Here is a 25,217-nt window from a genome sequence, read left to right as displayed (position 1 = left end):
AGAAGGGGACCTCCACACTGTTTTACAGAGTTGCTGTACAAATTGCATTCCCACCAACTGTGTAAGAGGATCCCCTTTCTCCACATCCTCTCCAACATTTGTTGTTTCCTGCCTTGCCAATTTTGCCATTCTAACTGGCATGAGGTGGTATCTCAGTGTGGTTTTGATTTGAATTTCCCTGATGGCTAATGATTTGAACATTTTTCATGTGTCTATTAGCCATTTGTATGTCTTCATTGGAAAAGTGTCTGTTCGTATCTTCTGCCCATTTTTATGATTTGTTTATTTGTTTCTTGTGTATTGAGGTTGAGAAGTTCTTTGTAGATCTTGCATACCAGTCTTTTATCTGTAGTGTCATTTGCAAATATCTTCTCCCATTCTGTGGAGCTGCCTCTTAGTTTTTTGACTGCTTCCTTAGCTATCGAAGCTTTTATCTTGATGAAGATCCACATGTTCATTTTATCTTTTGTTTCTCTTGCCTTTGGAGATGTGTCATGAAAAAGGTTGCTGTGGCTGATGTCGTAGGGTTGCTGCCTATGCTCTCCTCCAGGATTTTGATGGATTCCTGTCTCATGAGGTCTTTCTCCATTACTGAATTGCTCTATAACTTCTAGTAGTTTGGAGTGGATTCTTTTGGGTGTTCATAGAGAGTATCATGTTCTCCGAAGAGAGACAGTTTGCCTTCTTCTTTGCCGTTTGGATACTTTTTATCCCTTTTTGTTGTCTGATTGCTGTTTCAAAGGACTTCTAGTACTATGTTGAATAATAATAGGGGGAGTGGGGATCCTTGTCATGTTCCTAATCTTAAGGGAAAGGCTTCCAGCTTTTCCCCATTGAGAATGATATTTGCTGTAGGCTTTTCATAGATGTTTTTATGAAATTGAGGAATGTACCCTCTATCCCTACACTCTGAAGGGTTTTAATCAGAAATGATGCTGTGTTTTGTCAAATGCTTTTCTGCATCTATTGGAGGATCATATGATTTTTGGCTTTTTCTTGTTGATATGGTCTATCACACTGATCAATTTGTGAATATTGAACCACACTTGCATCCCAGGATGAGTCCCACTTATGGTCATGATGGATAATCCTTTTAATGTACTGTTGGATCTATTAGATAGGATCTTATTGAGCAGGCGTCCATATTCATCAAAGATATCGGTCTCTAATTCTCTTTTTTTTTAATGTTTTTATTATATTATTTAGTCACCATACAGTACATCCCTGGTTTCTGATGTAAGATTAGTGATTCATTATTTGAGTATAACACCCAGTGCACCATGCAATATGTGCCCTCCCCACTACCCATCACCAGTCTATCCCATTTGCCCCACCCCCTCCCCTCTGAGCCCTCAATTTGTTTCTCATAGTTCATAGTCTCTCATGCTTCATTCACCCTTCTGATTATCCCTTTCTTTATCCCTTTCTTCTCCCTACCGATCTTCCCTGTTCTTATGTTCCATAGATAGAAGAAATCATATGATAATTTAACTTCTCTGCTAGACTTATTTAAAGCTTAGCATTATCTCCTCCAGTGCCATCACGTTGCAGCAAGTGTAATTCTATTTTTGAAGGGGTCTTTGCCGGTTTGGAGGATCAAGGTAATACTGGCCTCATAGAATGAGTTTGGTAGCTTTCTTTCTGTTTCTATTTTTGAAATAGCTTTAGGAGAATAGGTATTATTTCTTCTTTGAATGTTTGGTAGAATTCCCCGGGAATCCATCAGGCCCTGGCGTTTTGTTTTTTGGAAGGTTTTTAATCACTGTTTCAATCTCTTCATAATGAATTGGTATGTTTAAAAAATCAATTTCTTCCTGTTTCAGTCTTGGTAGTTTATAGGTTTCCAGGAAGGCCTCCATCTCCTCCAGATTGCTTAATTTATTAGCATAAAGCTGTTGATAAAAGTTTCTAATAATCCTTTCTATTTCCTTGGTGTTGGTCATGATCTCTCCCCTTTCATTCATAATTTTATTAATTTGGGTCCTTTATTCTTTTGAATAAGTCTGGCCAGTAGCTTATTGATCTTATTTATTCTTTCAAAGAACCAGCTTCTAGTTTTGTTGATGTGCTCTACTCTGCTCCTGGTTTCTAATTCATTGATCTCTGCTCTAATCTTGATTGACTGCCTTCTCATGCATGGGTTAGGCCTGTTCTTCTGTTCCAGCTCCAGCTTCTTGAGGTGAGAATATAAAAACTGCATTTTAGATTTTTCTGTTCTTTTGAATGAGGCTTGGATGGCTACGTATTTTCCACTTAGGACTGCCTTTGCAGTGTCCCATAGGTTTTGGACCGATGTGTTTTCATTCTCATTGGTCTCCAAAAATTCCTTAATCTCCTTTTTAATTCCCTGGTTTACCCAATCATTCTTGAGCAAGATGGTTCTTAGTTTCCAAGCGTTTGAGTTTCTTCCAAATTTTTCCTTGTGATTTGAGTTCCAGTTTCAAAGCATTGTGGTCTGAGAATATGCAGGGAATAATCTCAGTCTCTTGATATTGTTTGAGACCTTGTTTGTGACCCAGAGCATGGTCTATTCTGGAGAAAGTTCATGTGCATTCGAAAGAATGAGTATTCAGTTGTTCTGGGTGTAGTGTTCTGTATATATCCATGAGGTCCAACTTGTCTAGTATGGCATTCAAAGCTGTTGTTTCTTTGTTGATTTTCTGCTAGGTGATCTGTCTATTGCTGAGAGCAGAGTGTTGATGTCCCTATATTAACATCTTAGTATCTATATGTCTCTTTATTCTGGTTAAGAGTTGGCTTGGGAGAATTCTTGCTGCTCCGTGTTGGGGCATAGATATTTATAATTGTCATATCCACTTGTTGGATACAAAGCTTTAAGAATAATATAGTACTCCTCTGTATCTCTAACTATAGTCTTTAGCTTAAAAATCTAATCTGTCTGATATGAGATTTGCTACCCAGCTTTCTTTTGAGGTCCATTGGCATGAAAGATGGTATTCTATCCTTTCACTTTCAGTCTGGATGTATCTTTAGGTTCAAAATGAGTCTCTTGTAGACAGCATTGGATGAGTCATGTCTTTTAATCCAATCTTCAACCCTGTGTCATTTATGTGAGCATTTAGGCCATTTACATTGAGAGTGATTATTGAGAGTATTATTTTTAATGATGCCATGTTGCCTGTAAAGTCTTTTGTTTCTATGATTGTGACTTTCTGTTCTGTATCACTCTTGGGGCCTTTTTACTTTTATAGAACTCCCCTTAATATCTCCTGTAGGGCTGGTTTCATGGTTACAAAATTGGTCAGTGACTGGCGATTCTGCAAGGTCTTTATCTCTCCATCAATTCTGAATGACAGCCTTGCTGGATAAAGGATCCTTGGCTGCATGTTTTTCTCTGAAAGAGCTTTAAAAATGATCCGCCCAACCCTTTCTCTCATTCCAGGTCTGTGTAGACAGGTCTGATGTAATCCTGATACCTTTGCTTTGGTACATGAGAAATTTCTTTTTCCTGGCCACTTTCAATACTGTATCCTTGGATCTAATATTTGAATTGACTACGACGTGATGTGGTGTAGGTTTGTCGTAGGTTGAGCTTGGGAAGGGTCCTCTCTGCCTCTTGGACACGAATGCTTGTTTCCTTTGCTAGATTAGGAAGTTTCAGCTACAATTTGTTCAAATATCTCTTCTAGACCTGTTTTCTCCACCTTCGGGGATACCTATGTTTCTGACATTGGAACATTCATTGAGTCAGTAATCCCATAATCTACATTCTTGAGAGTTGGATTTTTTCAAGATTTATTTATTTATTTGACAGAGAGACAGCCAGTGAGAGAGGGAGCACAGCAGGGGGAGTGTGAAAGGCAGAGAGCAGGCTCTTAGCGGTGGAGCCTGATGTGGGGCTCAATCCCAGAATGCCAGGATCACACCTGAGCCGAGAGGCAGACGCTTAATGACTGCACCACCCAGGTGCCCCGAGATTCAGTTTTTTGAGCCAAGTTTCTGTTTTAGCTTTCTCTTCTACAACCCATCCTCCAATTGCCTATTATTCTTCCTGCCTCATTCACCCTGGCTGTCAGAGCATCTAGTTTTGACTGCATTTTGGCTCATAAATTTTTAATTTCCTCACAGATAAGCTCTCATTTCCCACCCTTAGAGATTCTATATCTCGTTAATATTTTTCGTTAATATTTTTTCAAGTCTACACATCATCTTGACCATTGTTATTCTGAATTCCATTTCTGATAATTTGGCTATATCCATATCCATTAGTTCTGTGGCAGGGCCACAGACTCATTGTCTTTCTTTGCTGGGGGGATTTCTCCTTCCTAGTTATTCTGATGAGGAGAGGTTATGGGGTTGCCAGAGCCCAAATTATTGACCAGGTCCCAGGCAGTGTACTTTCGTTTTTATAGGGACCTTAGGGATGTAGGCTTCTTGATTTTCAGCCTGCCTTCTGGGGGAGGGCCTGCCACCCAGATACTCAGGAAACCCTGTTTGGGTAGTCTCTGTGTGCCCCTGCGAGGGGGATGGGGATGGGCACACTGTGTGCGGTATTTCCAGGCTTTTGTTCTCTGGCAGCTTTCCCTGGTGGCTTGCTGTGCCTCTTCTAGAGTCAGAGCCACTGTAGCTGAATCCCAGCCTCTGTCTCCAGAACAGAGGGATCGCAGTCTGCTCTCCACTGGGGTCTTCTGGCCACTTTAACTCTGTTTCTGTTGGTGCTGCTAAATCCTGCAGCATCCCGGGATGTGCGCCTCACAGCCAGCGTCCCAGCCGTCACTTCCAGGACTGGCACGTCTCTGTCCTTTGTGCTTCCTAACACCACCAGCTGCCAGCCACCCCGCGTGCTCTGGGCTCTGTTTCAGTGTGGTTCGTAGGCTCTGAAGCTCCGGCCCTCAGACAGTCACGCGCATTCCCCAGCTCATGGTCTCAGTCTGCTCTCTCGCTGCGGTGCCGCTCCATGAGTCCTGCCCGCTCTCAGTGCAGGTGGCTACCACTTCCTGGCATCGACGCAGCAGCTCCCTACCCCTTCCGTTTATCTTCCCAATATCTGTGCACAGATTCAAGGCTCCCACTTCATACCTCAATACTCAGCACTGGAGATGTTCATTTGTAGAGATCAGATGTATCTTCCTGTGTCTCAGGCTGATTCCGTGGGTGTTCAGGATGGTCTGGTACCTATCCAGCTCGACTCAGGGGACCAGCTGAAAAAGAGGACCCCTACTCCTCCACCATCTTAACTCTTCCTGTGCTGCTTGCCTGCACCATGAGAAAAATGTCCCTTGTGCCACTGCCCTTCCACCTGGGCCCTGCCACGACAACATGCTCTGATTTCATATTTTAAGTCAAAGATTAAATTTTCTATATTGCTATTATATGCTCAAATACATATTCATGAGTAAAGAAAAAGGTCTGATGAGATTAATTCTTAAAATTTTAAGTTTTTAAATTTTAAAATCTAAAATTATCTATAATTATATCACTTACTCCTGTGTTTTTCTTCTCTGGAAGTTAATTGTTTCTGCACTTGCATTTGAAGTTTTGCCACTGAATCTTGTTGCTTAAGCATAGGTTTTGGTCTGGTACATCATCATGAGCTACATAAAAGAGATTCATTTAGTCTCTTAATAGAAAAAATAGATCTACTGTGAAATCTCTAGATTTAAAGTTTATAACAAATACATAGCAAAATTTTTCTCTCATTTTAATAATGTTATAAGCTAATTACCATAATACCAGATGTGACATGAAAATTGTGAGAATATTTTTAGTGGGTGTGTGTTGAAGCTGTATCACTAACATATCTATTATGATGTTTCAAATATAATGTTATACTGTATGTAGTCTCTAGTTTTCTTGGGATTATATTATGCTTTTAATTAATATATATATCATATAACTAAAAAGAAAAATTCATATGTAAAAGAATTCAAGGTTATTCATTAGGAACAATTGCAAATTAGCCAAAATATTCACAATCACAAAAGTTTTAAGCAGAGGAGAATTGGTGAAAAAAACTAAGGTATACACTATACACTATATTGTGTATAAATTTTTTGTTCAATAATGTGGTACAAACAAAATTACATACAGCTGTAATATGAATAGGAAACAGTCTCAAATAAACTGACTCAATTTGTCTTTTCTTTAGCCTTTACATCATCTACCAAGATGCCCGTAATAGTCAAATGAGGACACAACGAGATAGGCTCTGAAAAGAAAACTAAGAAGCAGTTTTTGTGGCTACTAATGGATCAAAAAAAAGTTTGAGACACTCCATACTGAGTTACACGTGACTACTGTTAGCTCTAGCATGCCCCTAAAACCAATGAAACCTATGATTCAGTGAGCTACTAAGACTCCACACTTTAATGAAAAAGAAGATAGAATCCACGGGATTGCTTTGCCCAGCAAGTCAAAGAGATCTGGAACTTGGGTACTTTGCGCTTCATGAAAGAAGGGGGATTAAAATGTTAAACTTAGTGAGTGAGAGGGGCACTGTAGGAGTTTCTTACAGATCTCCTTATTCAGAGGGCTATGACGGTGCCCATATTGCCCAAGGAGATAGAGGAAAAGGGGGATGAAAGAACATGAAGACATCTGAGACTATTCTCTTTCCTTAGGGTAATATTTTGGCTTTAAGGTATTATTTTTGACCTACCATTATGAGTTCCCTGACACTGGAAAACATATTTGAATCATCTCTTATAAGGTCTCTAATGACTCTGTGAGGAGCCCCCCTGTGTGTCTAGTCTACGAGATGGAATTGAGAACAGTGATTTGGATAATGATTTTTAACCAGACTCAGATTTCCTAGATTCCTCAGACCACCTTCACTGGTTACCCTAACTCAATTAAACTTCCATATAAGGTATTATGTCAATTGGTTCATGGCACAATTCAGATCTTAACTGACAAATTTTCAAGCATGGAAAAAGTGGCTTCCAAGAAGATATTATTGTTGAGGCAGTAGAACAGAGAACCTAAAAATGGTAATTGGGCACCTACACCTGAACTATTTGGTGAGGGGTTTCTGAAATCCCTAGGACTAGCTGCTCAACAAGCAGGGTCTCAAGGAAAACATTAATGAACTCTTCACCAAAGAGATCTCCTGGCCATGTAGTAGGCCATGAGTCCCAACACACTCCCCACTAAAGTCCAAATTATGATGATCCTGACTAATACAAGTGTCTCCTTTTGCTCCTCCAAGTGACATTGAGAAAATCAAAGAACCATCTACAAATTTTACTCAGACCTCTCAGCTTTCAAAAATAAAAACAAAATTAGGGAGGTGGTAGGCCAAGACTCTTATGTCACCAGGGGTAATCTGAGGATGCTATGCCAGGTCGAGAATTCAAAAAGAGGGGTGGAATTGCATTTCTGAGGGGCATTAGGATACTGGTGCATAGGTGACCATAGTTCTCCATAACTCTGAAGCCTGGTAGTGGGGGAAAGAGATAGTACTCTCTGATTTCTCATCTGAGGCTATCACCAAAGTCACCCTTGATAAAACACTACTATAAATGTATCATACGCACAAAATTCCATTTTTATAGCCCCCTACTAAATGTATAATGCTATAAAAGAGGAATTTCTATAGCTATTTTCCAATTCTATCAGCCCCAGGCCCTGATAGAATTACTATCTTTAGGGCCATTTACATAGGGGCATGTAAGAGACTGCAAAACAACCAAAACCTAAGCATCACACTAGCACCTGTGTAAAGCTCCCAAAACAAATTCCTGGAAAGAAAATAAATAACTACTCTCATTTGCTGAACCTAATGAAGGCAAAAAATTCTCCCATGAGACTCTTTTCCCATTTTAATAACTAAGTTGACCTTTCACATGGACCTGGGTGTATAGTGACTCAATTAATTTTGATTCAATACTATAGCACAGCTCTGTGCACTGAAGGGATTCCCTGAAACTGCTTAACTGTCATACAGTCTTTCCAAACTGAAGGAACTTGGTATGCAGCAGACTGAAACATCTCCAATGCCCTCTACTGTATCCACTTCCCATGCAAGATGATCACGAGTTAATTTAACACTTATGTGAAATAGTTGCAATATACTATTAGTATTCTTCTTAACTACCAAAATGTTTCAATATCTGTCACCTTATGCTAAGGTGAAATAAGTCAAGCAGAGAAAGACGAAGATAGTTATCTCATGGTTTCACTCATTTGTGAAACATATAAGAATAACAGGGAGATAGGTAGGAGAAGGAAGGAAAGGAGAATGAGGAGGGATAAACAGCAAGTAATGAATCATGGAACATTACATCAAAAACTAGGGATGTACTGTATGGTGACTAACATAATAAAAAATTATTATAAAATAAAAAAAAAGAAAGGGAAATGAACCATGAGAGACTATGGACTCACGGGAAACAAACTAAGGGGTTTTAGGGGAAGGGGTGGGGGGATGGAGCTAGCCCCAGTGATGGGTATTTTATTTTTTTAAAATTTTATTTATTTATTTGACAGGAGGAGACGGCCATTTGCGAGAGAAGGACACAAGCAGGGAGAGTGGGAGAGGAGAGCAGGCTTCCACAGCGAGAAGAGGAGCCTGATGCAGGGCTCTATCGGACCTTGGGATCATGCCCTGAGCCGAAGGCAGACACTTAATGACTGACCCACCCTCAGGCGCCCCAAGCCCACGTGATGAGGTATTAGGAGGCCGCAGTATTGCATGGAGCACTGGGTGTGACTCCAAACAATGAATCATGGAACACTACATCAAAAACTAATGATACACTGTATGGTGACTAACATAATAAAAGAATTTTTTAAAAAGTAGAAAAATATCTGCCACCAATGTATAGTTCATGACTTTTAAAAATGTCCTACTCAGAGAGAGGATTGAGAGTCTTGCAGTTAAGTGGGCCCAGACAAAGGACACCATCCAAAAGGACTAGATGCCCTTTTGACACACTAGAATTGGCTCTTGAGGATTGGTCTATTTGGCTAAAAGGGTACATTTACCTCATACATCCTAGTGAAATCCTGGACATGATTTCAAAAGAGCATGACTTCTCATTCAAGGAAGACTGACCAAATATTGGCCCACTCATCAACCCAATAAAGGCCCAGAAGCTCAAAAAGTTAAAAATTGATCTACCCTATGATCCAGCCATTGCACAACTGGGTATTTACCCCAAAGATCCAGATGTAGTGAAGAGAAGGGCCATATGCACCCCAATGTTCATAGCAGCATTGTCCACAATAGCTAAATCATGGAAGGAGCCGAGATGCCCTTCAACAGATGACTGGATTAAGAAGATGTGGTCCATATATACAATGGAATATTACTCAGCTATCAAAAAGAATGATTTCTCAACATTTGCTGCAACATGGATGGCACTGGAGGAGATAATGCTAAGCGAAATAAGTCAAGCAGAGAAAGACAATTATCATATGGTTTCTCTCATCTATGGAACATAAGAACTAGGAAGATCAGTAGGAGAAGAAAGGGATAAAGAAAGGGGGGATAATCAGAAGAAGGAATGAAGCATGAGAGACTATGGACTCTGAGAAAGAAAATGAGGGCTTCAGAGTGGAGGGTGGTGGGGGAATGGGATAGGCTGGTGATGGGTAGTAAGGAGGGCACATATTGCATGGTGCACTGGGTGTTATACGCAACTAATGAATCATCGAACTTTACATCAAAAACCAGGGATGTACTGTACGGTGGCTAACATAATATAATTAAAAAATATTATTATAAAATATAAAAAATAAAAAAAGATAAATAAAATATGAAATCATTAAACAAGACAGAAACCATTTAACATTTGTTTGGGATGTCTAGTCATAAGATGATTTCATGGCATGGCCCTTGAGCTCAGTGTCCACTAAAGCCAAATAAGTAGTCAATAGTCTCTCAAAGGGTGTTTACTTTCAGTCAGCTACAGGATATTGGGTCCAGAAGCCCAACAGGCCCCTCCAACATGCTTCAGTTGGCATACAGAGGCTTCTGAGATGCATAACTCAAAATAAATTAGAGGGGGCAAGGATAAGGGTGGCCTAAGTGGCTAGTTGAAGAACCTTCAGGGCATTCTGTTGTTATGCCCCACTCAAGGTAGCCGTCTTTTTCGTAATCTAATTGATGGGTGTCACAATCAAGATAGTTATATAGGGAATGTGTGACCACCATTAGTTGAAGAGTCCCACCAATTTCTGGGCATCCATTGTATTTATTGGAGCTAAGAGCCCGAGCATAACTAGAACTTCTCTGGAGTGAAACACACTGTCCCCTTGTCTGTATTAATGACCCACCCATGTTACTCCATATGGGTCAACATGGTATGCAGTCCCTGTTAGGTCATGTGGAAGATGTCATCAATATAGTGGACGGATAGTGCTCCAGCTAGAAGTGGGACTTTTTCAAGTTCATGGCCTTGTACGAGAACATTAAATGTTTATTGCCACCCATTACACATAAGACAAACTGATACAGATCATCTGTGTGGATGTGGATGCTAAAAAAGGACATTTGGAATATGAATTACTTCATACCTACTTTTATCAGCTTGGGCGATAACCTCTATGGCAGTTATAATGTCAGGTAATGCCAGTGCCAAAGGCTGTACTACATATTTGAGCCACCGATAAACAATTATTTTCAGGCACCCAAGGCCTTGTGCAAAAGCCATATGGTGGACTTTGGCATCCTTAAGCACAGCAATAAGAACAATTATTTCTTTTTATCCCCAAGAAAATTGATACTGTTTTTGAGAGACAAAAGCACTGGGTGCTGGTAGTCTGGTAAGTTTACTCTTCTACATGCCCCATTAAAATGGTCCTAGCTGCAGCAATTCCCTTCAGAGGATGCATTCAGAGATGCATATAGACAATACATTACACCTATAACAATAATCCATTCAGGAGTGGACACCATCACAATGGTGATATGTAGAAGCCCCAAAGGACCCACCCATAGTCAAGTCTGGGTAAGGGTCTTGGTGGTGGTGGCTTCAGTCAGTGAGTATTATCAATTTCCTCCTCATTTTTATTCCAGAGATTTTGGGGGTTACAGTTACCTGTGCACCACTATTCAAAGGACCCAAGAAATGTAGCTCTTCCCCGTGTCTACTGTAAACTTTGACTTCGGCCTAAAACCTTCATTTCTCACTGTAGACATAAGGACACTGTTATTTCATAGTCTTTTTTTTTTTTTAGGCCAAAAAGTTTGAGTAAAGGTTAACGGTGCTTTTTGATTCATTTCATAATTCACTGGGAGAAGAAACAACATTAGTCTTAGATAGAGGGATCATCACTGGGCAGTCTCTAGAGGCGCTGCTGTTTGTCTCCTAATGAAATACTCCTCAACCAAGAGTTTCTCAGTGGAAAGCCCATTCATCTTTTCTTTTGACTCCTGTGTTTAGTAACCAGACTCAGAGATCTCTGGGAAAGCTCTTACCCAAATCTTCCAGGATTATTATCCATTTTCATGTCACTCTATCTGATGGTCTCTCCTTATTATACTAGCAATTGCTTTTCTCCTGCCCAAGAATTTTTCAGTTATGATCTGGATTATGTCACTGAAAAATTGACCTGACCTTATGAGGAGGTTTAGCTGAGTTCAATAACCAGCAGGGATGGCATTAATGAACCTAGAGTCTTGTTAATGATCTTATCATCCACTCCTCTCTGTGTCTCAATATAGAACCAAGAGCCCACCAGTGTAGTTTTCAGTGCTGCTGGTGCCTCTGCAGGAGTGGTCCAAGCATGTATTTTAGTCATAGGGAACACATCATGGATGGGCCAAAGCTGTCAGAGCCCAAATAGCACCCAACTGAGGAAGAAGAAGAAGTTGGGTGTTCCCCTCAGCCTCCTTGATCAAGTTTTCTGTGGTCAGAATATTCTGAAGGAAAGTGCTATAGTGGTGTACCCCCACGAAGTACCACTGACCCTCATTAAGTTTAAGGAGATTACCTTCTTCATCATTGAGCAAGCAACCCAAGCCTAAGGTCTTTTTAGGTCACTGGACAAAGTAACCTCAAAGAATTCTATATTCATTTAATTAAACCACAAGTCTCAATAACTTGCTCTGTTGTGGGCTTTCATTGTCTAGGACCTCATTAGAGCTAGAAACAAACATTGGGTGCAACTTAGTTTACAGAGTATGTGACAATTTTTCATCCTATCATCAGAAGACAATAGTATTAGCCAAAGAATTGCTTCCCTAGATTTCTCAGAAACCCTGTTGGATCTCTTATTTTACCCACCAGGCATTTTGACCAATAGAGTCTGGGGTTAAGAAAAGCACCACTGTTACCTCTCAAACATAGGATCTTCATGATTTTTACTTTTCCAGAAAGACATTGTGCTTAATTGAGCCACCTGCTTGTAATCAATTGTCACCAGGAGAAAGCTGCCAGGTGCGAAGGAGGTCACTTAAGATAACAAGCCAAATCAAAAGTAAAAATTAAGCCTTTATTCACTTACTGAAATGATATAAGCAGTAGTCTAAACATGAAAGGGCACTAGCTCTACCAGGGCTTCAATCAATGTTTCATTTCCTCATAAAATGATATCAGGCAAGGGTTGGTATTAGCTCAGATAGAAGAGGAATTTATCACTATATGTAGTTATTTGTACCACATTATATCCCCTAATTACTGTATATATTATATGTTTATACACCCACATATACACATAATTTATCATAATTGGTACTATACAATTTTTCTAGTTTTATTGAAAAATATCAACATACATCATTGTATAAATTTAAGGTGTACAGTATAATGGTTTGACTTGCATGTATTGTGGAAGGTACTATTGTTTATGGTATATACATCAGTTTACTCAACCAATCTCCTATTTTTGAATACTTAGAAGATTTTGAATATTTCGCAATTACAAATAAGGCTATATTGACTAACCTTGTGCATATGCATTTTCATTGATTGGTATATGAATATGTACTAACCTAAAGTATAAATAACTTGACAAAATTAGAGTCTAACATAAACATACCTGGTGCCTGGAACATTTATAAAATAAAGAGACAACTTCAATACACACCTGTTAAAAATGTTCTCAGTATTTTCATATTAGATCTAGTATTATGATCATTTATTTATGACTTTATAAAAATGTGAGAAAATATTGCTATTCACTTGTTATAAATTTGAAATCTAGAGGTTTCATGGTAGATCTATTTTCTTATTAATTTGTCTCTTTATGTAGTCCTTGATGAAGTACCAGATGAAAATCTTATGCTTAAACATCAAGATTCAGTGTTAAAAACCCAAGTACAATTAAAACAAAAAACTTCCATGGAGGAAATACTCAGTAGTAAGTATAATAGTTAGAGATAACTTTATATTGTTTTAAATTAAATGCATGAGAACTTTCTTTGGTTCATGAATATATATTTGAGCATGTATTTTATAGAAATTTTAAACATTGACCACCAAAATTGTGACTACCTTAACATAACTAGAGAACAAAAGGAAATATATTAATATGTTTTAGTTGGAATTTCTTATCAGAAGATTATTACATGACCAAGGTCATGTTTTCAGTTTTCACCAAGGTCAATAACAGACCAATAATTGTCTCATAAAGGATATGCACTTTTTAGACAACTGGCAGATTGCAGACCCAAAGCCCAAGGAGTGCCTTGTGACCTATGGTAGTGGCCTTCTGCTATATGCTCCAGCATGCAAAAACAGATGTTACTGATATCTGTAACTGGAACAATAAATGGAAATCAGAGGGGTTCAGGAAAAGGGCATCTAAGATGGTCAATTGGGGGACCCTCTGGTGATCCTGTCCAGTAAAGCCCCAGCCAAAACTAGCAGTCTTTATGGTAACCTGATAGATGAGTGCTCTCTAATCCTTGTGAGTGTATGGCAGTATCTCAGTAGTCTTACTAACTGTTCAGATTGTTTTTATTTTGGGGGCACAGAGGACCAAAAGCATGACAATTGGTTTCTCTGGGATGATACATTATGCCCTTTTATAGATCATACCCAGAAATTTTACTTTGGTTTTAGGTCCTTGTATCTTATTGGTAATAATGATGTACCAGGATGATTTCATCAAGAGATTGGAGAGATAGCACTCCCTCTAGGAATGGGACTTTTTCCAGGTCACCCATGCATTGATTACAGACAGGGAGTTTAAGAAGTGTTGTAGAAGGACATTTGTGGTATATGCAACTCATACTAAATACAACAAACTAATCCTGATCATCTGCATGGAGAGGGATGCTAAAATGGGCATTTGTGATGTCAACTGTAACCTACCAAGTTCCTTCACTTTGGACAGTAGCCTCTATAACTGTCATAATGTCAGGTACCACCAATGACAAAGGCAGCATTGACACTTTATGTAACCCTAATCAATTTAAAGCCTATAATTCAGAGGTCTTGCAATAGGCCAAGTGGAACTATTAAATGGAGAAATAATTTACAGACATTCTTGGCTTTTTAACGTTCAATAATGAGGGCAGTTATTCCTTTTTATTCTCTAGGCTGTTGACATTGTGTTTGGTAGATAATGATGCTAGATGCCAATAGTTTGGTAGGTCATGATTTTCCACATACCCCACCAAAATACTCTACCTTCAGCAAATCTAATCAAAGTTTAATGCAATTGCTGGTTGGTATAGAAAGTCCATTTGTACCAATAATATATTCAGTAGTAGAAGCCATAATAATGTGGATGGTCCAAAGAAATTCATCCATACCTGGGTCTTTAAAAGAGGCCTGGTGGCTTCAGACCACTCAGAGAATTTTCTGTTTCCTCCTTATCCTACGTCAGGGATTATGGGGTCACAGGAATTTGTTCACCAGTATCCAAAAGGCCCAAGAAATGTAATTTTTTACTACTTTGAACTCTGACCTTTGAACTCTTGGCTATGTCTAACCTTTAGTCATATTCATTTCTGAAAGCTTAGAGATCTGGGTAAAAGTAGGGAGGGTCTCTCACTCACTAAAGTTTTACAAGATTATCTCCTTCATCAAGGAAGCAAAGTACCCAAGTCTCAAGATTCACTGGCATATTTGGAGGAAATAGCACTTGTATTAGTCTTAGTAGCCATCACTATATAGACCTTAGTGCTTTATGGGAGCCTCATGGCTCATGACTAACTATGAGTTGTTGGTAGAGAGCCCACCAATTTGTTCCTTTGAGAGACCCCATTGTTTGGTAACTAGATCCAAAGATGACTTCTGTAAGGCCATTGCCTGGATTATTCAGCAGAGTTGCCATTTTCAGGACATTCTCTCCATTGGCCAATGTTTTTTATGTAGGCCACACACACTTTTACCATGTCCTAAAATTTATCAGTTAAGCTATGGATTGCGTTGTGGATGGATTCACATGATCTTATGAAGAGGTTTGATTGAGCTTGATAATCAACATGATTGACACAAGTGAATCTAGAAATCTGAGTCTGGTCAGCAATCTTGTCATCTGTTGTTCTCACTTGCTAATTGTTTACCCAGGAGGTCACCAGGATAGTTCTCCAGGATATCATACTCTCTGGAAAGATAGTCATACATGTTTTTAGTGCCAGGAACTCATCACGTGTGGGCCAAAACTGTCAGAGCCCAAATAGTGCCCAGCTGAAGATGGAGGTGGTCTCAGTTTTTACATCTTTTTATATTCCTTCCCATTTTCCTCCCCCACTTTAGGCAAAGTGGCCACTGTCAGCAACTCTGAAATAGGGGATCTGTAGTAATACCTCACAAGGTACCACTTTCACTTAATAAGTTTAACAAGAGAAAGGGTTTGAAGGCCCATCCAATAAGATGGTGTAGGTAGAAGTGCCTGAACAATATAATGCCTCAACTGAGGTCTCCCCTGCCTCATACAGACATTTCCAAATGGATGTGCCTGAGCTAGAATGCAGATATGGCCAGCCCAAATGGACCTTGCCCCATTACTGCAATTGGCTCCAATGTCTACAGTACCTTGGCTGTACATCAATTGTAGTATGAGGTGTGATATTTTCCCCATGACAACCACCAGATAAAGCCTTTGTAGTTATTGATCATGGGGTCTGAAAGATCACACAGAATTTTGGCCTGGAGTTGGACTTTCCTCAGAATGTATACATATACACACATATACATAAACCTATACACATATGCATATATGTATACACATACACACATAGTAATTTCCACACATACATGTGCACTTTTATACATACATATTCACATGCACAGTCATATTTATCTATGACCTATTTAAATTCAATTAGTTAACATATAGTGTAGCATTAGTTTGATATAGAGCTGTTATTCATCCGTTCATAAAACACTCAGTGCTCATTACATCAAGGGCCTTCCTTAATGCCCATCACCCACTTACCCTATCTCCCTACCCACCTCCCCTCAACTGAGCAGCCCTCAGTTTGTTTCCTATAGTTAAGAGTCTCTTATGGTTTGCCTCCCCTGCTGTTTTCCTCTTATTTTTCCTTCCTTTCCCCTATGTTCATCTGTTTTCATTCTTAAATTCCACATATGAGTAAAATCACATGATAATTGTCTTTCTCTGATTTACTTATTTTGCTTAGCATTATACCCTCCAGTTCCATCCCTGTCATAGTAAATGATAAGATTTCATCTCTTTGATGGCTAAGTAATATTCCACTGTATATATATACCACATATTCTTATCCATTCATCTGTTGATGGACATCTGGGCTCTTTCCATAGTTTGGCTATTGTGGATATTGCTGCTATAAACATTGAGGTGCAGGTACCCCTTCAGATCAGCAATATTTTCTGATATCTTTCTTGTGTTTCATTTAGTAAACATAAGTATCTCTCCTTTTTCTCTTAAATTTTTTCTTAATTTCCTGTCTTTATCTGTAGATACTTTTTTTTAACTTAATATTATCTGCTGGAAATGTCTTAATGTGAGCTTATTGAGATCTTTCTTATACTATAGATATACCATAATTTATACTATACCATGGTGTGTGTGTCTGTGTGTGTGTGTGTGTGTATTGTGTGTGTGTGTATGTGTGTGTATATATATATCTACATATATATTTATATCTATCTATATATCTATCTTAATTTATTCAACCACTAATATAATAATATATGGTATAATGATATGGCATAAATATACCTTTATTTATCTCACCAGTCTCTTATACTATTAAATGTGTTGGAATATTTTGCAATTATAAATAATGGGTTAATGAATAACCTTGTACAGATGCATTTTCATTATTCTATGAATATGTATTAACCTATATTAACCTAAAATGTAAATAACCCAAGAAAACTAGTCACTAATATAAAACATATTTGATGCATAGAGATATTTATGAGGTGGTCCCCTTATTTGGATCTGTGGGAATGTGGACTGGAGCGGTCCTGCCGCGGTGCCAGCCTCCAGCCTGTCGCCGGAACTGCCCCTGACCCAGGTGCACCCGTTGCTCAGTAGCAGAAGGGCCAGTGGAGCGCCATGGCCTGCATCCTGAAGAGGAGAGGCCAGAAAAAGATGGAGGAGGAGTAGGGGACCTTTTTTCAGATGGTCCCCTGAATTGATCTGGATAACTACCAGACCATACTGAACACCCATGAAATCAGCCCAAAACGTAGGAAGATACATCTGGATCTCTACAAACAAATATCTCCAGCACTGAATATTAAGGTACAAAGCAGGGAGCCATGAATCCGTGCACAGATATCAGAAGATAAACGGAAGGGGGAGGGAGCCTCTGCGCTCAGGCGCCGGGAAGCAGTAGCCACCTGCACTGGGGAGCTGGCCAGATTCACAGACCAGCACCCATCAGAAAGCAGACTGAGACTGTGAGCTCAGGAATATGCGCATGACCAGACTAAAAACTGGAGCTCGGGGTGCTCACTGGAACTAGACTGATACCAGGAGCTTGGGAGCGCGCACTACCTAACTGAAAACTGGCACTCCAGAGTGCATACTCGAACCACATTGAAACAGGAAGCTCAGGAGCACACAAGGGAACCACGGGTGGCTGGCGGTGTTAGAGCCACAAAGGACAGAGACGTGCCAGCCCTGGGAGCCAGGACTGGGAGAGCGGCTGTAGAGCGTACAACCCGGGATGCTGCAGGGTTTTTAGCAGCACCAACAGAAACAGACTTAAAGTGGCCAGGAGAGCTCAGTGGAGAGCAGACTGAGATCTCTCTGTTCTGAGACAGAGGCTAGGATATGGCCACTGCTGCTCTGACTCTCAGAAGAGTCACAGAAAACTGCCAGGGAAAGCCGCCAGAGAACAAAAGCCCAGAAAAATCGGTTCACATTGTGCCCATCCCCATCCCCCCTCGCAGGGGACAGGGCAACTCTACCCAAACAGGGTTGCCTGAGTAGCAGCGTGGCAGACCCCTCCCCCAGAAGGCAGCCTGAAAACTCAAGAAGCCTACATCCGTAAAGTCCCTATAAAACAAGTGCACGTTGCTTGGGTCCTGGTCAATAATCTGGGCTCTGTACATCCCCGCAACTTCTCCTCATCAGAATGGCAAGGAGGTGGGGCGCCTGGGTGGCACAGCGGTTAAGCGCCTGCCTTCGGCTCAGGGCGTGATCCCGGCGTTCTGGGATCGAGCCCCACATCAGGCTCCTCCACTATGAGCCTGCTTCTTCCTCTCCCACTCCCCCTGCTTGTGTTCCCTCTCTCACTGGCTATCTCTGTTAAATAAATAAATAAAATCTTTAAAAAAAAAAAAAAGAATGGCAAGGAGGAGAAATCCCTCCCAACAAAGAAAAGATAGAGCCGGGGCGCCTGGGTGGCACAGCGGTTAAGCGTCTGCCTTCGGCTCAGGGCGTGATCCCGGTGTTGTGGGATCGAGCCCCACATCAGGCTCCTCTGCTATGAGCCTGCTTCTTTCTCTCCCACTCCCCCTGCTTGTGTTCCCTCTCTCGCTGGCTGTCTCTATCTCTGTCGAATAAATAAATAAAATCTTTAAAAAAAAAAAAAAAGAAAAGATAGAGCCTGTGGCCTCTGCCACAGAACTAATGGATATGGATATAACCAAATTGTCAGAAATGGAATTCAGAGTAACAATACTCAAGATGATGTGTGGGCTTGAAAAAAATACTAATGAAAATATTAAAAGAATATAGAATCTCTAAGGGTGGAAATGAGGGCCAATCTGGCAGAAATTAAAAATGCTATGAATCAAATGCAGTCTAAACTGGATGCTCTTAATGGCTAGCGTAAATGAGGCAGAAGAACAAATTAGTGAATTGGAAGAGGGGTTGGTAGAAGAGAAGGAAAAAATGGAAACTTGGCTCAAAAAATCCAGTCTTAAGAATGTAGGTTACGGGAGATTACTGACTCAATGAAACATTCCAATGTCAGAATCACCGGCATCCCCGAGGGGGTGGAGAAAGAGAGAGGTCTAGCAGAGATATTTGAACAAATTGGAGCTGAGAACTTCCCTAATCTGGTGAAGGAAACAAGCCTTCGGGTCCAAGAGGCAGAGAGGACCCCTCCCAAGATCAATGAGAACAGACTTACACTACATCACATCATAGTGCAGTTCACAAATATTAGATCCAAGGATACAATCTTGAAAGCGGCCAGGGGGAAGAGAATCCTCACATGCAGAGGAGGAACATCAGAATAGTGTAAGACATGTCTACAGAGACCTGGCAAGCCAGGAAAGGTTGGCAAGGTATTTTCAGAGCTCTAACTGAGAAGAACATGCAGCCAAGTATCCTTTATCCAGCAAGGCTGTCATTCAGAAAAGATGGAGCGACAAGGACCTTTCAAGACTGGCAGAAACTGAATGAATATGTGGCCACCAAGCCAGCCCTACAAGAAATATTAAGGGGGTTTCTATAAACGTAAAAAGGCCCCAAGAGTGATACAGAACAGAAATTTACAATCTATAGAAACAAAGACTTCACAGGCAACATGACATCATTAAAATATCTCTCAATAATCACTCTCAATGTGAATGGCCTAAATGCTCCCATAAAGTGCTACAGGGTTGCAGATTGGAAAAAAAGACATGACCCATCCATATGCTGTGTACAAGAGACTCATTTGAACCTAAAGATACGTCCAGACTGAAAGTGAAGGGATAGAAAACCATTTTTCATGCCAATGAACCTCAAAAGAAAGCTGGGTAGCAATTCTCATATCAGATAGATTAGATTTTAAGCTTAAGACTGTGTAGTTAGAGATACAGAAGGATACTATATTATTCTTAAAGTTTGTATCCAACAAGTGGATATGACAATTATAAATATCTATGCCCCCAACAGGGGAGCAGCTAGATATACAGGCCGACTCTTAACCAGAATAAAGAGACATATAGATACTAAGACGTTAATAGTAGGGAACCTCAACACTCTGTTCTCAGCCATAGACAGGTAACCTAAGCAGAAAATCAACAAAGAAACAACAGCTTTGAATGATATACTGGACCAGATGGACCTCATGGATATATACAGAACACTACACCCCAGAACAATTGAATACTCATTCTTTTCGAATGCACGTGGAACTTTCTCCAGAATAGACCATGCTCTGGGTCACAAACAAGGTCTCAAACAATATCAAGAGACTGAGATTATTCCCTGCATATTCTCAGACCACAATGCTTTGAAACTGGAACTCAATCACAAGGAAAAATTTGGAAGAAACTCAAACGCTTGGAAACTAAGAACCATCTTGCTCAAGAATGATTGGGTAAACCAGGGAATTAAAAAGGAGATTAAGCAATTTTTGGAGACCAATGAGAATGAAAACACATCGGTCCAAAACCTATGGGACACTGCAAAGGCAGTCCTAAGTGGAAAATACGTAGCCATCCAAGCCTCATTCAAAAGAACAGAAAAATCTAAAATGCAGTTTTTATATTCTCACCTCAAGAAGCTGGAGCTGGAACAGAAGAACAGGCCTAACCCATGCATGAGAAGGCAGTCAATCAAGATTAGAGCAGAGATCAATGAATTAGAAACCAGGAGCAGAGTAGAGCACATCAACAAAACTAGAAGCTGGTTCTTTGAAAGAATAAGATCAATAAGCTACTGGCCAGACTTATTCAAAAGAATAAAGGACCCAAATTAATAAAATTATGAATGAAAGGGGAGAGATCACGACCAAGACCAAGGAAATAGAAACAATCACTAAAAACTATTATCAACAACTCTATGCCAATAAATTAAACAACCTGGAAGAAATGGATGCCTTCCTGGAAACCTATAAACTACCAAGACTGAAACAGGAAGAAATTGATTATTTAAACAGACCGATAAATTATGAAGAGATTGAAGCAGTGATCAAAAACCTCCCCCAAAACAAGATTCCCCTGGGAAATTCTACCAATCATTCAAAGAAGAAATAATTCCTATTCTCCTGAAGTTGTTTCAAAAAATAGAAACTGAAGGAAAACTACCAAACTCATTCTATGAGGCCAGTATTACCTTGATCCCCAAACCAAGCAAAGACCCCATCAAAAAGGAGAATTACAGTCCGATATCTTTGATGAATATGGACGCCAAAATTCTCAACAAGGTCCTATCTAATAGGATCCAACAGTACTTTAAAAGGATTATCCATCATGACCAAGTGGGACTCATCCTGGGATGCAAGTGTGGTTCAATATTCACAAATCAATCAGTGTGATAGACCATATCAACAAGAAAAGAGTCAAGAACCATATGATCCTCTCAATTGGTGCAGAAAAAGCATTTGACAAAATACAGCATCTTTCCCTGATTAAAACCCTTCAGAGTGTAGGGATAGAAGGTACATTCCCCAATTTCATAAAAACCGTCTATGAAAAGCCTACAGTAAATATCATTCTCAATGGGGAAAAGCTGAAAGCCTTTCCCTTAGGATCAGGAACATGAGAAGGATGCCCACTCCAGCCATTATTATTCAACATAGTACTAAGGAGCTGGAAGACTTTCCCTAAGATCAGGAACACGACAAGGATGCCCACTCTAGCCATTATTATTCAACGAAGTCCTTGCAACAGCAATCAGACAACAAAAAGGGATAAAGGTATCCAAATCGGCAAAGAAGAAGTCAAACTGTCTCTCTTCACAGATGACATGAAACTGTATATGGAAAACCCAAAAGACTTCACCCCCAAATTACTAGAACTTATAGAGCAATTCAGTAAAGTGGCAGGATACAAAATCAATGCTCAGAGATCAGTTACATTTCTATAAACGAACAATGAGAATGAAGAAAGAGAAATTAGGGAATTGATTCCATTACAACAGCACTAAAAATCATACAATATCTCAGAATTAACCAGAGAGGTAAAGTATCTATATTCTAGAAACTACAGAACACTGATGAAAAACATTGAAGAAGACACAAAAAGATGGAAAAATATTTCATGCTCATGGATCAGAAGAATAAACATAGTTAAAATGTCTAGGCTAACCAAAGCAATCTACACTTTCAATGCCATCCCAATCAAGATACCAATGACATTTTTCAAAGAACTGAAACAAACAGCCCTTAAATTTGTGTGGAACAAGAAAAGACCCCAAATTGCCATGGAAATGTTGAAAAGGAAAAACAAAGCTGGGGGCATCACGTTGCCTGATTTCAAGCTGTACTACAAAGCTGTGATCGCAAAGACAGCATGATACTGGCACAAAAACAGACACATAGACCAATGGAACAGAATAGAGAACCCAGAAATGGACCCTCAGCTCTATGGGCAACTAATCTTTGACAAAGCAGGAAAAAACATCCAGTGGAAAAAAGACAGTCTCTTCAATAAATGGTGCTGGGAAAATTGGACAGCTACATGCAAAAGAATGAAACTTGACCACTCTCTCACACCATACACAAAGATAAACTCCAAATAGATGAAAGACCTCGATGTGAGACAGGAATCTATCAAAATCCTTGAGGAGAACATAGGCAGCAACCTCTTTGACATCGGTCATAGCAACTTCTTTCATGACACATCTCCAAAGCAAGAGAAACAAAAGAAAAAATGAACTTGTGGGACTTCATCAAGATAAAAAGCTTCTGCACAGCCAAGGAAACAGTCAAAAAAACTTAAGAGGCAGCCCACGGAATGGAAGAAGATATTTACAAATGACTCTACAGATAAAAGACTGGTATCCAAGATCTACAAACAACTTTCTAACTCAATACAATAATCAAATCAAAAAATGGGGAGAAGATATGAACAGACGCCTTTCCAATGAAGACATACAAATGGCTAACAGACACATGAAAAAATGTTCAAAATCATTAGCCATCAGGGAAATTTAAAGCAAAACCACATTGAGATACTACCTTATGGCAGTTAGAATGGCAAAAATTGACAAGGCAAGAAACAACAAATGTTGGAGAGGATGTGGAGAAAGGGGATCCCTCTTACATTGTTGGTGGGAATGCAAGTTGGTACAGCCACTCTGGAAAACAGTGTGGAGGTCCCTCAAAAAGTTAAAAATAAAGCAACCCTATGACACAGAAATTGCACTACTGGGTATTTATCCAAAAGATACAGACATAGTGAAGAGAAGGGCCATATGCACCCCAATGTTCATAGCAGCATTGTCCACAATAGCTAAATTGCGGAAGGAGCCAAGGTGCCCTTCAACTGATGACTGGATTAAGAAGATGTGGTCCATATATACAATGGAATATTAGCCATCAGAAAGAATGATTACCGAACATTTGCAGCAACATGGGACTGGAGGAGATTATGCTAAGTGAAATAAGTCAAGCAGATAAAGACAATTATCACATGGTTTCACTCATTTATGGAACATAAGAAATAGGAAGATCGGTAGGAGAAGGAAGGGAAGAATGAAGGGGGGTAAACAGAAGGGGGAATGAACCCTGAGAGACTATGGACTCTGGGAAACAAACTGAAGGCTTTAGAGGGGAGGGGGTTGGGTACTGGAATAGGCCATTGACGGGTATTAAGGAGGGCACATATTGCATGGTGCACTGGGTGTTATACACAATTAATGAATCATGGAACACTACATCAAAAACTAAGGATATACTGTATGGTGACTAGCATAACATAATAAAAAATTATTAAAAAAAAAGATAAAAAGCTTCTGCACAGCCAAGGAAACAGTCAAGAAAACTAAGAGGCAGCCCACAGAATGGAATAAGATATTTGCAAATGACACTACAGATAAAAACTGGTATCCGTGATTAGTATTTCCTTCTAGAGACCAGTGCACTGGCTGTGCTTTAGGTCTAGCATGGGATAGGAAGATTTCTCACATGATAAATGCCATGTAAAACTTTGTAATATTCTATGGGTTGAGCCTGAAAGATTACACATAGGATTTTAACTTTGATCTGCACTCCTTAGTTTTATACACATATGTGTGTATATACACACACATATGTATATATACACATAAATATATATATACACACACGCAGATACACACACATATGCATATTCATATATTCACTTGCATGTGGACATATATATTCATATATTTCACATACGCATGTTTTAGAAGTCATGAGGACTTTTGGAAACCTTCAATTCTAGTTCCTCAGGGTTTATTCTTGCCTTCCTCCATTTCATATGTATATGTTCTTTCTTCCAGTATTAACCTTGAATCTTAAAACATCAACAGATTTACGTATTTGTTCAATCCTACAATACTTCAACCTTGTTAAAGAACTGTTCAGCACATACCACTAAAAAAAAAAAACCTATTCAAAATAGTGATTTTCTTGCTGTCTGCCCCATATATTCTTTTTTTATAATAATTTTTTATTATGTTATGTTAGTCACCATACAGTGCATCCCAAGTTTTTGATGTAAAGTTCCATGATTCATTACTTGTGTGTAACACCCAGTGCACCATGCAATACATGCCCTCCTTAATACCCATCACTGGACTATCCCGATCCCCCATCCCCCTCCCGTCTAAAGCCCTCAGTTTGTTTCCCAGAGTCCATAGTCTTTCATGGTTCATTGCCCCTTCTTTTTACCCTCCCCCCTTCCTTCTTCCCTGTCTTCTCCTACCGATCTTCCTACTTCTTATATTCTTGCCCAAGACTGAGGGTATGTTTCAAAGGCTGTAGTGATGACTTACTTGGATTAGTGTTATTTTTATCCCTTCACTAGGTTCATTTCATTAAGTTTGCTTTCAGTTTTAGTTGCTTCATCTTATCCTTGTTGATTTAATTTTATTTTTGTAATGTGTAGAGCATGAGCTTGCTTCCATAAGTAAGTATTATGCAAAAGATATATGTCCTTCCCCTTGCATTCTCAAGTCCTCTCTTCCACCCCTGTCTTCTTATAGGTAGCTCACTGTATTATTGTCATGTTTAT

General features: G+C 39.6%; 1 protein-coding gene across 1 annotated transcript in view; it reads left to right on the top strand.

The window, feature by feature from the left end:
• The window catches only part of CCDC7 (coiled-coil domain containing 7), a 346,398-nt gene that overhangs the window by 210,419 nt on the left and 110,762 nt on the right, over positions 1-25,217 (top strand). The gene's annotated exons all lie outside the window — the stretch shown is intronic.

Source organism: Ursus maritimus, unplaced genomic scaffold (genome assembly GCF_017311325.1).
Source record: "Ursus maritimus isolate PB19 unplaced genomic scaffold, ASM1731132v1 scaffold_31, whole genome shotgun sequence".
Taxonomy (NCBI): Eukaryota; Metazoa; Chordata; class Mammalia; order Carnivora; family Ursidae; genus Ursus; species Ursus maritimus.
This window is presented reverse-complemented; position numbering and strand designations above follow the sequence as displayed.